At 37.8% G+C, this 14,340-nt stretch overlaps 1 long non-coding RNA gene across 1 annotated transcript; it reads right to left on the reverse strand.

The window, feature by feature from the left end:
• Positions 1–11,734: 11,734 nt before the first annotated feature.
• On the reverse strand, positions 11,735–12,415 carry LOC121882174. The gene is made up of 3 exons (XR_006092028.1): positions 12,329–12,415; positions 12,209–12,237; positions 11,735–12,034 (listed from the first exon to the last, which is right to left on the reverse strand). It is a non-coding gene; the product is annotated as an uncharacterized LOC121882174 (long non-coding RNA).
• Between the last annotated feature and the right edge of the window lie 1,925 nt (positions 12,416–14,340).

The raw sequence follows: 14,340 nt of genomic DNA on the forward strand, positions 1-14,340 counted from the left end.
CCCTACTGCTGGAAATGGAAATTTGGTGACATATATACCATATATACATCTCAACTGCACCATTTCTCCGGGTCATAATTACTAAGGCCACTAGGTGGCATCTTTCCCTCAAATGTAACTATATGTCGTTTTTGTGTGACTAACTTTACGACCTATTCCCTCATTTTTCTTGGGAGTCTGACAGAAGCAGAAGGTTCTCCAACATTTTCATAGTTTACTGAACCTTCATTTCCATCTTCATCGTTATGCACCTGTGAGAAACAACAGAAGACACTTGAGATTGTGAGATAAAACGGAACAAACAAACTAACTTTGTTGCTGCAGCAACACAATGCACTGTTTATTCCCCTCTTAACAGAATCACAGTAAATAGTGAACAACACAAACACAAACATGTGAATATTCAATTTTAAAACTCACAGCATTGTCATTCGTCTGTGTTTTGTTCCCTGCAAAGACAAAACAAGAGTTGAGTTTAGCTTCCAGGGTAAAAATCCAAATCTATCAAAAGTTTTTCATAGAAATGTAAAGCTCTTACCTTTAATTTTCGTCCATATGTTGACTCCCACAACAATTAATATAAGTGATGTCAGACCCACAGACACGATGATTAACCTCCACAAACCTAGAAATTAGAATAAAAACATTAAACATTTCGGCTGCAGCTATTTCTATTCAGAATCCTGTAGCTACAAGAGGAGAGAATAAACATGCTTTTCCCAACAAGAATACACAGCGAAGTGACGGTCTGACATTAATACTTTGGACTTCATGAGAGAGAGAAAGAAAGAGAGGGAAATACACAAATTTTGAGTCATTACTGTCTGTTGTTGATGTGTGGTTCCTTAATTTTGTGCTGTTTTCAGTTGTTCTGGTTAATATAGTTGCTGCTGCTGTTGTGGACTCACCTGGACAAATGAAATGACAAAAGCGTGTGCTAAAAAATACGTCATCATATCCATCCGTGATAAATAAATGTGCCATCCTAAATTTTAAAATCTTTAAAATAAACAAGTGAGCTTTGGTGTAAATTCAATAAAGAAGATCTGTATCATCAAGCTCTGCCTTTAAATATCATGGGTGAACATTGCTATTTCCTTCTTTTCTCAATTCTGACGTCACCATATCTGACCAATGATCTTTCTACCTGCATAGATAAATATCATTGCAACTCTGCACTCTGTCCCGTCCTATCTCCTATCTTCATAAGGGACTACGCTTATGAAGATATAAAATCTCTGTGTTGCAATTCACAATAAACTCTATTCATTTCCGACTGATCTCTCCTTATTGAACTGTAGTTTGTGATCATTCATATTCTCACCTGAGGACGGAGGGCTGAAGGTAAACAGATGCTCTTTGTTAGTGTAACCATCTCTCACTTTACACTGAAATATCTCATGAGATGTTGACTTCAGGTTGAGATGAGAAGCAGGAAATGTCACAGTAGCTGAGCAGTTATACTGTGATGTATTATTGTCTTTGTGATCTTCATCCACATCATGACTTTCATACAGCCACTTCACTGTGTGTCTACAAGGACCATGTGTCCACACAGAGCAGGACAGCGTCACCTGCTCACCGTCTTCATGTTTAATCACTGGTGAAGAACGTAAAGACAAAATTGCTTCACCAACTATTGTAATGTTTCAGTATATTGTTCTAACAGACAGTTTGAGCTGAAAACTTAATGGTGTAAATACTCACTGTTAATAACAGACAGAAGAACCTGGGCGTGTTGTTCTGATTTGTGCTGCTCACAGTAATAAACACCAACATCCACAGGTGTGATCTTCTTCATAACCAGAGAACAGTTCGCTGTAACACTCAGTCTGTCTGGTTTAACTTTGGTATCTTCATGAATCTGTCCACGTTTGACCAGATCCACTACGCTTCCCGAACCGCTGAAGATCCAGTTAATATTGTCACATGTATCCTGATTGGCTGTCACATTTTCACAAGGCAAAGTGGCTTCATCTCCGTCTCTGACGATGAAGGAGAAAAATCGTCCAGCCACTGCTGTGATAAGAAATGACAGAAACATGAATAATAAACCAAATTATAAACATGGCTTTTATGTTGACAGATAGCATGAAGAAAATTTTAGATTCAACAGAAATTTGCAGGTTGTAGGAGTCTACTAAATCCATCAAATGAAAAACAAGCAATTGTCGCCTTTTAAATCAAATAAAATGTTACTGGTATGTTCTATGTATCCTTACCTGTAATCTGAAGCTCCAGTATGAGACATAAAGACATTTTAATCCATCTGAATTCAGCCATCGTGCCTCTCTGTCTGCTTTTTCTGCTCCTTCTCAGTTATTAACTGTCAGGATATCTGAACATGTGCGTGTTGAAGAGAAATGTGCCACTTCCTCATAGTGACTTCCCTAATGGGTTTTCTGGAAACGTAATTTGGTAATATTTACATTTTCACATTTCATCATATTTGTTGAATAATACGGTACGGTTGTAATTTATAGCTTCACAGACAGACAAGTTGCACTGATGTAAAGATGGTTACTTTAGAACGATGAGAAGCAATTTAACAATTAAAAAAAAATGATTAGGAAACCACAGGACCCATAAAGTGAAATGTTACCAAGATGTTCTAAAAATACAGCAGCAGAAGAGGAAGCTGTGATTCAGTGCTGCTGGTGTGTGGTCCGACCACTTCTCTGACACGAAGAAGAAGCAAGAAGAGTGTGTGATGTATTTGCTTTAATCTCTCTCTCAAAAATAATGCACCAAACATGAATATTAATTTCTAAGAAAATCTGAAAGAAGCATGAAACATATAAAAAAAATATTTTAAACTGTGAAACTGTACAAAGCATCTACAACCTCTTTGGATTTCTTATAGTTTCCACTTTCCACATTCAGCTGTTTAATATATGACTGTCAAGGATGACACCAAGTGGGGACACACGATCACATCCCACCTCTGCTCAGTTTGCCTTTTGACACTTTTGTACCATAACAAAGCAAAACACTTATTATTACACTCTAAAAAATAACAGATACATGCTTAAATAGAAAAAAAATTATAAGAAGAAATAAAATAGTAGTGAAAACTAAGATTTTAACTTTCACTTAAGACTAGAACAACCATCCCTGAGCTCAACAAAGAGCCTGATGGCGAGTTGATTAAGGATGTCTTAACTTACTACATTCCTTTCTGGACAAAAAGCTTTTTACAGTAATAAGAGTACTGCATCATAACAATAGTCATAGAAGAGAAGAAACATTGTTAAAAATGATATCTAACAGTGAATCATTATAATACTGAAAAAAAATGCTTTTTATGTCTTTCCCTTCATGTGTCAAGCAGAGTCTGTTCTGCACACTGTAAATAACTGATTATTAGGATAAAATCTCTATGAGGTTTGGACAGTATAGACAAATTCCCCACAGGGATACAGTCTCTATTATGAAGTAAAGGGTAATTGGCTGAGATTCTGGGAATAAAAACTGTTTATTTTCTCATCAGAAAGCTTTAACTAATCAGTTATAAATTAAATGTAATGATATGAACACTGTGATCTCTTATTTGTTGGGTTTGTTGACAGTAGCGTAGAGGTCGCTGGGATCAGTGGAGGCTCCAGTAGAAGAGGAGGAAAATTTCACAGTGCTGTAGGTCACTGCATCATCTTCATCATCACCATCACCACAAACCTGGGAGACAAAAGGGAAACAGCAACACACATAAATTACACATAATGACATGAAAAAGCATAACAACATAACTCGACAGGAGCTGAGAGATCTGAAAGTCATCATTTTGCTTTTATTTAATAACTGAAATATTATTTTCAATAACATTTTCCTTCATTCAGCAACAACACCAGTGTATCCAAACACTCAGCTTACCCGGGCTTTACTGTTGGTCTTTCCGGTGAAGCTGATGGAGGCGTAGGGAACACCATCTTCAGGATCAGCCTACACAGTGAAGACAACATGATGGCTGCTCAGTAACATGTGGATTTATACTGACTCATTCTTCTAATCTCTAAAAAGTCACCATGTCACACATTTAAAGAACAAATATGTACAAAATCAAGTGTAATTTTATACTGGGAGTAGTGTGTAATCTCACCGTGTCCTGACTGGTTCCTGGAGTCACTGCAGGGTTTAAGTTCAGTCCCTGGACAAATAACAGTCTAGTTACAGTCTTCTATTGACAGCAATAGATACTTAAAGGAGGCATAACATGCTTTTTTGTGATTTCCTGTCTTATATATACTGTTATTATGTCAGATGTCTATGTTAAACATAATCAAAGTTGACTTGAAGGTGAATGTATATAAAAATGCTCCCTGACAGTCAAAAGTCAGGGCTTCAGCCTGTCATGAACGCTCCATTTGCAAAGTTACCTCTACTTCCTCATCAAACTGACATCAGATCGTTGGCACGTGCCCACAAACAGCCGTCTGTTCTGTAAGACTTTTGAATATTTTGGATCAGATTTTGGCTCAAACGTGTGCAGATGTATTTGAGAAGTTTTAAATAAAGAACAAGAAAAAGAAGTGAAATCTGACCACTACTGTTTGTTTATGTATTCTCTGGAGCCTGAGGAAGCTTCTGGAAGCAGAGGTCTCCTCCTCTCCAAAACAAACAGATCCGGTGATTAAAAATGGTAAAAACACTGAATAAAGCAGTTTCACGTTAAAAACCAATGTTTCTCTGATGCTGTACGGTGGACACAGTATGTCCGGTAGAGACCGCTAGCCGAGCTGCTGTTAATGTTTGCTCAGCTTGTTTCTCTGATAGTTTCTCTGATAACACGTCTTTCCCTCTCCGAAACAAACATACATAGGGAATAAATCCATAAAAACAGTGAGTAAAGCAGTTTCATGTCAAAAATTGGTGTTTTTCATACTCTGTTTGGAAAGAGGACGTCAGGGAGGGGCTGCTAGCCGAGCTGCTGCGAACATTTGCTCAGCTTGAGCAGATAACTTAAGATCCAAATGTCCAATGAGTAAAAATTCTTCATCTGGTTAAAAGATATAGTTAAAAATGACCAAGATCTAAAAAGTTTATCATAAAAATGTAGCTGAAAACTGAAAAAAAGTCCATTCATGACAGTTTCTGGCAGGCAACCACAACGCCAAGGTATTATCTTGTGTGCGTGTACTCTTAGGTAGAGGGGTATGACACCATTGACAGGCCACCAAATGAAATGAACCATTACCTTGTTTTCATCCATCTGTGTTTTCTTCCCTGAAAAGACAAAAGAATCGACTTTAGCTTCCACAGTGAAAATCCAGGTTTATCAAAATGTCTTTTTTATGAAAGTTTCATCTGTCAGTGTTCTCACCTTTAGTTTTCTTCCATCTGATGATCACCAAAACAATTATTAAGAGTGATGCTAAACCCACAGCCACAATGATGAACTTTGCCCAATCTGGAAAATATTAAAAACATTTTGACTGCATAGTTCAGTTCTGATCAAAATCCTGATCAAAAGAGAGAAAGAGAGAGATACAAGTTGTTAAATCTCTACCTTGTTGTTTTGTTGGAGTATCAATGGTTGTAGGAGCTGTTTGGTTCATTGTTGTCTTTGTGCTTTTTCCCATTGTTGCTGTTGTTGATGTAGATGTTGGTAATTTTGTTGTTTTTGTTGATTTTACTGGTGTTGATTTTGTTGTTGCAGCTCTTTTAGTGTCCTCACCTGAACATATGAAAAAAAGAACAAAGAGACAGTCAGAGAGATGAACTGGAAGACAAAAGAATGTGGTTTGGCTCGAATTATTCACTTTTTCCACTTTTTCATGTTGGCGTTGATGTTGTGGATTTTGCATCCTCACCTGGACAAATGAAATCCCAAAACACCAACAAACTGTGTTGAGAAAATACCCCATAATAACCATCTACACACAAAAAAATGATAAACTAAACGAGGCAGATTTCTCACCTGTAGACTGAGGACTGAAGGTAAACTGCTGCACTTTTCCAGTGTTTTTATCTGTCACATTACACTTGAATAACTCAGAATACTTTGACGTCTCAGCAAGATGGGAAGTTGTAAACATCACAGTGGCAAAGCAAGAAGACTGTGACTCCTTCATGTGCTGAGTGTTCACATCCCAATCATTACCCTCATACACCCACTTCACTGTCTGTCTACACCATCCATATGTCGACACAGAGCAGCTTAACGTCACCTTATCAGTGTCCTTATATTCAGTCACTGGTGAAGATGGAGATATTGTGAGAGAAAGACAGCAAGAGTCAGATTAACTTCATCACTGTAATCATAATTATTGTAATGTTTCAGTATATTGTTCTAACAAGACAGTTTGAGCTGAAAACATTATGATGTAAATACTCACTGGTAACAACAGACAGATCAACCTGAGAGTCTTGACCTTGTTGTTGTCCTGATTTGAACTGTCTGCAGGTGTAACGACCAACATCCTCAACTGTGACCTTCTTTATAACCAGAGAACAGTTCGCTGTAACTCTCAGTCTGTCTGATTTAGCTTTGACATTTTCACCAATCTGCCCAAGTTCAATCAGCGCTACTGCTGCTGTGCTTCCTGAACCACTGAAGATCAAGGAAGTACTGTCACATTTATCCTGATCAGTCGTCACATTTTCACAAGACAAAGTGACTTCATCTCCATCTCTGACAGTGATGTCGAGGGAAGTTTGTCCAGTTACTGCTGTTGAGAATTTGAGAGAGAAATGTGATAAATGAACTGAAATAAGAATATGACTGTAGTGTGAATGTTAAAAACAAACAGCATATTTGACTGTCTCAATAAAATGAAGGTTATTTAATAAAGTACAATAAGGTAATAATGCAGATTTTCGTATCTTACCTGAAAACTGAAGCCCCAGTATCAGAAATAAAGACATTTTAATCCATCTGAGTTCAACCATCGTGCTTCTCTGTCTTTCTCTCTGTCTTCTTCACTCGCTCTGTCTACTTCCTATCATTAGTAAAGTGTCTCCTCCTCATTGTTGCGTCAGTCTATTTTTCTCACTTGTAAGTTAACAACTTTTTGTAGGTGGAGCACATTAGCATCCCTCCTTTAAATTTGAGTTGTTGTTGTCATTTTTTACAAGCAATATCTTATATAATCTTATAAATCAATAAAATATCTTATTAAATACATAAATGAGTCGATATTGAAGGAGTTAAAGGTGAATGTCTCCGCCCACTCACCACCAAAACCACTTCCTTTCCACTGCTGCATTTCGAACTTCACATTTCATCATAACCTCATTATTTAACGCTTTAGAAGTGTGAGAACATTGTTCTCTCACATCCTGTGCACAGGAGCAGTCTTTCCATTTTAAGGCCTTTAAAAAATGACATTTCCTGTTATTTTTCTCCCTAATATTGATTAACCACACAATTAGAAATGTACTGGAGTTCAACAGTGAGAGTTAGGATCATTTGCGTCTTTCTCTCTGGTGCAGAATCTCCTCTGTTCTACCTCCCACTTCATCCCATTCATCCAATTATTGCATGTATTCAGACCTTCTATTGCACCTCTTCTTATTCATTAATGCTGAACTGCACACAAATTCAGTATAAAGCAATTGTAATGTAAATAAAGCAATAAAAATTTTCCTGCGGCTTTAGCTCACATTGTAATCAAACTATTAGAACATGGCAATTAAGTTTATCAACACCTAAAGTCTTTAAAATAAACAACTGTAGTTGATTAAATATCATTGCAATTATGCACTCTGTCCCGTCCTATCTCCTATCTTCATAAGGGACTACGCTTATGAAGATATAAAATCTCTGTGTTGTAATTCGCAATAAACTTTACTCATTTCCAACTGATCTCTCCTTATTGAACTGTAGTTTGTGATCATTCATATTCTCACCTGAGGACGGAGGGCTGAAAGTAAACAGATGTTCTTTGTTAGTGTAACCATCTCTCACTTTACACTGAAATATCTCATGAGATGTTGACTTGAGGTTGAGATGAGAAGTAGGAAATGTCACAGTAACTGAGCAGTTATACTGTGATGTATTATTGTCTTTGTGATCTTCATCCACATCTTTACCCTCATACAGCCACTTCATTATGTGTCGACACAGAGCAGAACAGCGTCACATGGTCACCGTCTTCATGTTTATTCACTGGTGAAGAACATAAAGACAAAATTGCTTTATCAATCATTGTAATGTTTCAGTATATTGTTCTAACAAGACAGTTTGAGTTGAACATATTATGATATAAATACTCACTGTTAATAGTAGACAGAACAACATGGGTGACTCGTCCTGATTTGTGTTGCTCACAGTAATAAACACCAACATCCACAGGTGTGACCTTCTTTATAACCAGAGAACAGTTGGCTGTAAAACTCAGTCTGTCTGATTTAACTTTGGTATTTTCATGAATCTGTCCACGTTCCACCAGATCCACTGTGTCCTGAACCTCTGAAGATCCAGTTAGTATTACATTTACGTTTACATTTTTCATTTAGCAGACGCTTTTATCCAAAGCGACGTACATATGAGACGTCTTGTCACATTTATCCTGATTGACTATCACATTTTCACAAGGCACAAAGTGGCTTCATCCCCATCTCTGACAATGACGGAAGATGAGATAGAAACATGAAAAACACACTGAAATATGAATATGGCTTTCATGTTTATAGTTATTGTGAAAAAAATTTGAGTTCAACTAAAATTTGCAAAAGTGTCTCATTCTTGGTTTCCGAATTTCAAGAGACTCAACATCTCAGAGAGCAAGTAAGTATTTCCCCAAAATCTCCATTAACATGTTTAAACCCTGGTGCTTCATAGTTGGTAACTTGATTGGTAATTCAGAACTAAGCTGTTGTACTGTCAATTTGACTCACTGTTTCTCAGGTAACAGTCATCTCATCCATCTATCAGGTCTGTCATACCAACTACACAATAGATCTGTATTGGGCCTCAACTATGGCGTCACACCAAGAAAGGCCTGCATGCATTCTTGGTGTGACCCCATGTTTGAGGCCCAACACAGATCTGTTGTAAAGGGCGCCCTGTTGAGAACAATGAGAGTCCATTTCGGACTCCATATACTTTGTCCCTCCATGAGCCAGCTTCAATAAAAAGAAGGTACCCCTCGCACATGTTTTTCCCCCACTGAAGACTCTCCCCTTGCCGGACGAGACGAGACTTCACTCGTGTTCACCCGAATCCCATTTCTGGATCCAAGAGAAACCGTTGCTGCAACCAGCTCTCTCACCACCTGCAGAAGAAAAAACAGATTTTCTTCACAAAGATGCGGACAACTTCTCTGCCTCGCTCTTCTTCAACTGTGTCGACTCTGCTGTTTTCTCCGCCACACAGCTGAGAATCAGCTTACTGTGAAACCCGCCGAGAGCGAGGATGGCACCGTCAGCATCCGAGCCGAGGAACCGAGCCGGACCGAAGGCGGATTTAACACACGCACCCTGCTCGCTTTCTGAGGCGACCAAGTAAGAGGCTTATGTCTGGGCAGAGGCAGTGTTATAGTGTGTTAGTTTCAGCTTAGTTGCTGTTATTAGCTTTTAGCTTTTTAAGCTTTATTGCTATTGTTTTGTTGTGTACATTGATGGACCGCCGAGTCCATTTGTCCTGCTATACGCCGAGGAGTATTTTGAAGTTTGCTGCCTGTTTAGTTGTGTTCACCATGCTAAACTGTTTTGTGTTTGTCCTGCTCGGGGATACTGCTGTGTTTGTGCCACCGTGAGTGAGAAAGTAAGTTTCTTTGTCAATCAGAAACCAGACAACGTGCGTTACAGACTGCCGTCCTTACACACGCTCTTGTGGACAAGGGAACTGCTTCTCTCCCTCTCATGGTCGCTTCCCTCCTCGTTCTTCCCTCTCTTGCAACTAACCCGCACACACGCACGTATACATACACATCTTCTTACACATCTGATGGTCAGATAACGTCGGATAAAGCACTGCTCTCTCTGTCCTTATCCACCATCAGACACGTGTGTTTAATAAGGAATTGGGTGAGTGAAAGAAGCCGACCACCAGGCGGCGCCATCTTGCTATTATCTAACCAAGTCACCGCCGTACTTCCGCCATTTGGTTCTCACGTGACGTGACCTCTTTCCATAGTCACATCCACGTCCCAAACCCTCAATGTCATTACACCAGATGACGTCACCATCTTGTCACACACACACATACACACACATGCATTCACCTGCATGTGTTCAACCCTGTACATAGCTGTTTGTGTTTGCTTTGGTAGAATTAGATTTTAGAATAGTTGTTTATTGAATGAAGCATTTGTTAACTCTGTTAATTTTGCGAAGTTTAATAAATACTGTTATATCTTTAAAGAGAAGTTCTTTTGTCATTATTGTGTTTAAAATATTGTGAAAAGTGGCTGATTGAGGGAGTCAGAGCTTGAATTCAACCCTTCTTTGTTCACCTGTGAATGTTGATATCCCTCAAATATTAACATTCTAGGTGAACTCTTATATGAGACTTTATGAGACCATGGTCTGGGTGAATACTGTCTTCTGATTGGCTGGCAGCTGTGCTTTAAAAGTAGTTTGGCTCAAGTTTAATCACCGTTCTAAATTCATCTCCTACCCAACCTGTAACCATAGCAACATTAAGGAGCACAGCTGTCAAAGCTTACTCGTCATGAAGTTTTGAAGAATGAGACGCAGCAGAGGAAAAAGAGATGAAGAAGAAAAGAAAGAAACCAAGTGTAAAACAGCACAAGGATCTGACACCTGAAGAGCTTAAAATGATGGAGGAGAAGGATGAGATTTATACAAAAAAGGCAACAAAATGGGCAGTTAACATACTGAGAGACTTTCTCTACCAAAAACAAAACAACACTGATTTGGAGACAAACTCTGCCGTTATGCTTAATGACACCTTACATGAATTTTATGTCTCAGTTCATGCTGGTGGTGAGTACAGTGTGGCAAGTCATCATGACAACGGTACACTCCTGCTTCCTAATATTTTGATTTTGAATTCAAAACTTTCACCAAAAATTTGCAAATACTTTTATTTTATATTGCTGGCAAATGATCATGGTATAAGCGGGATAATCAACTTGTAGGTGTGTGTTTAAGTGTTTTATTCCTTACATAACTGTAGTATTAGTAATAAATGTGTGTGTAACTAAAAGTGAATTTGTTGGTGTCTTCTTGTATTTGAATCTCAGTCACTTAAAGTTCAAATACCTGTACCGTCGCAAAATCATCATTAAGATTATCAAACCATTTGACTTCACAAATTCCTCAAGTTTAGAAACAGCTTTTTATTGCCAGAAACATCAAATTAATACAACAGCGATGTACAGTTTGAAGTGAGGCAGTTTAAAGGACAGGTTCACATTATTCAGGTGACCATATGAACATTGAAACAGGTTTTACTCTCTGTAATCAAAGATCCCTTTCTAACATGCTTCCAGTGTCAGAGATGAGGAACAAAATCCTCATTCTGTACAAAAATATATTCCAAAGTTTAAGTTAATATGAGGCTTCAGCACTCAGAGTTAATCAAATCAAGTGGGAATCTCCTAAAGTCTTTTTATTATTTGTTTTATTATCCGTCCACTGCAGCTCAGCAAGGAAACACAGAGAAATACTGGCCAGTAATATAATATCAGTTATAATAAAGAGAAGACAGTTACTGACTCTATTAGAGTTCCCAGCTCAGTTAAGTCTATTCTACACAAACATGTTAAAAACAATCCAAAATGAAAGTTACTTATTTGTTTTTCTGTACAAATAATAATAAAACTGAGACAAAGCTACAGTGTAAAAAATAAAATTAAAAAATTTGGCTTAACTTCTTAAAGAGGGTGAAAAGTTTGACAAAACAGTGCTGCAGTTAAAAAAAGAATCAGCCACCTAAACCCACCAAAACACAAACAAAGGCTTTAACTTCTCATATAAAATCTGGTGAAATGTTATTTAACTGCGGTGGACTCTGGTGAGTTGATGTTGGTGTGAAAGTTGTTGATCAGTGGAGTCTGACAGTAGCAGAAGGTTCTCCATCGTTTTCATAGTTCACCGTACCTTCATCTTCATCTTCATCATTATGCACCTGTGAAAAACAACACAACACACCTGAGATTCTGAGATTAAATAGAACAAATAAACAACCTTTGTGTCAGACTAATACAGTCAACACTTTTTATTCTTATTGTCTTTATAGAATCACAGTAAATAGTGAACTACCACAAACATAAACATTTGAATATTCAGTTTTTAAACTCACAGCATTGTCATCCATCTGTGATTTGTTCACTGGAAACACAAAAAAACAGTTTAGCTTCATCAGTAAAAATCTGAGTTCATCAAAACTTCTTGTTCATAAACGTTCTGTGAATGTTCTCACCTTTAGTTCTAGTCCATATGTTGACTGACACAACGATTATTATGAATGCAGTTAAACCCACAGACACGATGATGAGCTGCAACTTAACTGTAAAGAGAATTAAAACATTAAAAATATTTTTCACTGTTTAGACTCCTGTAGTTAAAAGATGAGAGAAATACAGTATATACAGCATGTGTGCTTTTTATAACCTGAAAAATGTTGCATTTATCACTGCTTCATTACAAAACAGTGTTTCTCTTATAATAGTACAGGCCTGGCAGGCCAAAAAATATCCATTACCCCCCCCCCCCCCCATATATGTACACATTTAGAAATATTTCTCTCTTATCTGTTTTGTACTTTAAACATCAAAGGCTGAGAGACAGAAAGAGCGAGAACAGTGAGCAACAACAAGGAGACTCAGACATGTGTGTGAACACACTGACTGAGATGAACTGATAAGAGAATATCTCCACCCACAGCCAAGACTCAGTCTGACATTCATACTTTAGCCCAAGAGTTGTTAAAGCTAGGATTTAGTGGCATCTAGTGGTGAGGTTGCAGATTGCAGCTATCTTAATATCACTTCCCTAACCCTCCCCTTCCAAGCATGTAGAAGAACCTACTATGGTGAAACTGGTAAATCTCGTGACACTCGTGAAAATCGCAAAAGGCCGCTGTTGTCTTTGTGCGTTTTTCGTTGGTTGATGTTGTTGGTTTTGTTGTTGCAGCTCTTTTACTGTCCTCACCTGGACAAATGAAAAAGGAACAAGAGACAGAGAGATGAACTGGAACAAAAGAACATTGTTTGTCAGTTGTATTTTCATGCAGATGCTGTTGCATTTGGCTCGACTTATTTGCTTTTTTCATTCATTTGTATTGATGTTGATATTTTGTTTTGGTTCTTGCATCCTCACCTATACAAATAAATTTCAAAAACCCAATAAACTGTGATGAAAAAACATCCCATAATAAACATCTACACACAAAAAATGATAAAGTAAATGAGGCAGTTTACTCACCTGAAGACTGAGGGCTGAAGGCAAACAGCTGCACTTTTCCAGTTTTTTTATCTGTCACTTTACACTTGAATAACTCAGAATACTTTGACGTCTCAGCAAGATGGGAAGTTGTAAACATCACAGCGGCAAAGCAAGAAGACTGTGACTCCTTCATGTGCTGAGTGTTCACATCCCAATCATTACCCTCATACACCCACTTCACTGTCTGTCTACACTGTCCATATGTCGACACAGAGCAGTTTAACGTCACCTTATCATTGTTCTTATATTCAGTCACTGGTGAAGATGGAGATATTGTGAGAGAAAGACAACAAGAGTCAGATTAACTTCATCACTGTAATCATAATTATTGTAATGTTTCAGTATATTGTTCTAACAAGACAGTTTGAGCTGAAAACATTATGATGTAAATACTCACTGGTAACAACAGACAGATAAACCTGAGAGTCTTGACCTTGTTGTTGTCCTGATTTGAACTGTCTGCAGGTGTAACAACCAACATCCTCAACTGTGACCTTCTTTATAACCAGAGAACAGTTCACTGTAACACTCAGTCTGTCTGATTTAGCTTTGACATATCTACCAATCCACCCAAGTTCAATCAGCCCTTCTGCTGCTGTGCTTCTTAAACCACTGAAGATCCAGTTAGTACTGTCACATTTATCCTGATCAGTCATCACATTTTCACAAGACAAAGTGACTTCATCTCCATCTCTGACAGTGATGTAGAGGGAAGTTTGTCCAGTTACTGCTGTTGAGAATTTGAGAGAGAAATGTGATAAATGAACTGAAATAAGAATATGACTGTAGTGTGAATGTTAAAAGCAAACAGCATATTGGACTGTCTCAGTAAAATGAAAGTAATTCAATAAAGTACAATGAGGTAATGATGCAGATTTTTGTATCTTACCTGTAAACTGAAGCCCCAGTATCAGAAATAAAGACATTTTAATCCATCTGAGTTCAACCATCGTGCTTCTCTGTCTTTCTCTCTGTCTTCTTCACTTG

This window comes from Thunnus maccoyii, chromosome 17, assembly GCF_910596095.1.
Source record: "Thunnus maccoyii chromosome 17, fThuMac1.1, whole genome shotgun sequence".
Lineage (NCBI taxonomy): Eukaryota > Metazoa > Chordata > Actinopteri > Scombriformes > Scombridae > Thunnus > Thunnus maccoyii.